A 2376-nucleotide genomic window follows, 5' to 3' on the forward strand; every position below is an offset into this window, starting at 1 on the left:
AAGTTTCTCGGAAAGAATTTCTACGGAAAATTAACAAACGAACACAGAGACCTAACATTATTCTGTATTATTCCCTACATTATTTACTTTAAAATTATTTTGTGGACTAGTAGCATTGGTGTAAAGTAGTAGGGTTAACATAGAAGGACAGTCGACGGCAAAAGAAAACTACTACACAGGTGAGTGATATATTTCTTGTTTTTTTATCTATTATTATAAAAGTAACTAAAAATTTAAAACTTAGAAACTTTTAGGCTAGATAAGTTTAAATTAGTTAATATAAATAAATATGATAATAAAATTATTCTACAAGATGTACTCGCTAGGACTAACTGCTCACGATTAGCACGAGCTATATGTAACTTGGTTGGTAACATTTGCTTCATGTTACTCCATATTTTGACACTTCTTATGGCGGGAATTTTAAAAATCACGGTCCAAAAGGCAATAAAACAATAACATTTAATTATGAACAATTGTATAAGATTAAGAAGTGTTAAACTGTTTAGTGTAAAGAAATGTTGTTTCCTGCTACAATTTGAAGTAATTCTAGAAAGAAAAAAATATATAATTTTGATTTATTTTGTATTTTTTATGGTGGTTACGAGGTCGGTAAAATTGATCTAGTCTGTAGTGAGTAAAAATAGAACAAATAACATATAAGATATGAATATTTATCGAAAATAGAGTTAAACTGATGGTCCAGATCGTCACCACTTGGGGCCCTGGCGATTGCTGAATTAAAGAAAAACCAAACATTCCTTGCATGAAGAAAGTGCTGACACAAAATAAGAGGAGGACGCTGAGCTACAACTTGTAAGGTAGAAATTGGGAAGCATTTCATAGCCCCCCTAGACAAATACGTAAAGATGCATTTGAATGAGGCAAAATAAGTGAGAACAGGAGACATTGCAATATAATACACAGCTAAGGTCTAGCTTGGACTGAATAAAGGTATGATGAAAGAGAATAAGTGTAAAATAATCAGAAAAACTTGTTGAACAGATGAATTTTGTAGTTTAACAACATAACTAATAACTTTTACCCTTGCAAAAACTATTTTGTCTAGGTGAGAGTTCATACTGCTATGTATCTGCTTGTTTGATAATTTCCGGTATAAATTCTTTCCGAGGAACTTCAACGATACAAGTCCCTTCTTGATTAAACCAGTTTATTATTTCTCGATACAAACTTTTAGTACACGGTAGTTCCACAATCAGTACGTTTTTCGTCACTTTAAACTTAACAACATTTATAATACACGCTATAAATCACAACGATTCACAATCTCTCTACAAGTACAAAACACACATTTTATATTTTTTCCGTTGACTTTTTCTGCCAGGCTTATATACTAAAAAAAGAGGACGTCTCAAACAAACTCGGGATTCCCTGATAATTCGAGAAACTTCACGCACGCTACCAGCGCCACGTGACTTCTGTTGTCGTAACACTGCCCCTTCCTTAGTATTGTTCGTCCCGAACAATAACCACTGACATTAAACCGATAGATAATTAACAATAACTTAATTAAATGTACAGAATTTACAAACACAAAATTAAAATCAATGCAGTCTCTTAATTTTACAGGATGTTTCTTCTTTCGTACTGGTCTCCATCTCATTGGCTTCTGCTTCACATGGGATTCATATGCTCCATCAGAAAAAGTCCCATTATCGGTACCAGTCACATTAGTGGAAGTAACTTCATTAATGACTTCACTGTTTTCTCTCTCAAAACCGGGTAGAGTTTCTTCTTTAACAGTGGCTTTTTCAGGTGACACGTCGTCAGCAGCGTCATTTGTTATGTTGTTCATTTCGTTCCAATGGAAATGTCTTGGACCGTGACAATGCCAAAGCCTGTTGGCATGCACCATCTCCAGCTTACCTCGCCGACCACATTTTATTTGGAAAGTTGCATCTGAGAGATGATCCACTATGTCATATGGGCCTTCCAATGGAGAAGACAATTTAGGCGACTTCCCTTTAGTCTTCCTGGGATTATACAACCACACCTTGTCTCCTGGTACAAAGCTGACTTCAGTAGATTTCTTATCATAACATAGCTTCATGGAATCAGCAGACGTTTTTAAGTTTGAATGCACTTGATGATAAATATCATCCATCCTTTCAGATAACACTTTCACGAACTCTGGCACACTTTCAGGCAACTCTTCGTAAGGTGGGCGTCCTGTTATCAGGTCCACTGGCAACCGAAGTTCCTGACAAAACATCAGCTTTGCTGGAGTGTATCCAGTGGATTCATGCTCTGCTGTTCTATAGGCCATCAACAGTGGAGGGAGTAAGACATCCCAGTCATCTTGGCAGCTATTACAAAACTTTGCCTAATTCCTGTCCCAGTGTCCAATTGTACTTT

The sequence above is a fragment of the Limulus polyphemus genome, unplaced genomic scaffold (genome assembly GCF_000517525.1).
Source record: "Limulus polyphemus unplaced genomic scaffold, Limulus_polyphemus-2.1.2 Scaffold9644, whole genome shotgun sequence".
Lineage (NCBI taxonomy): Eukaryota > Metazoa > Arthropoda > Merostomata > Xiphosura > Limulidae > Limulus > Limulus polyphemus.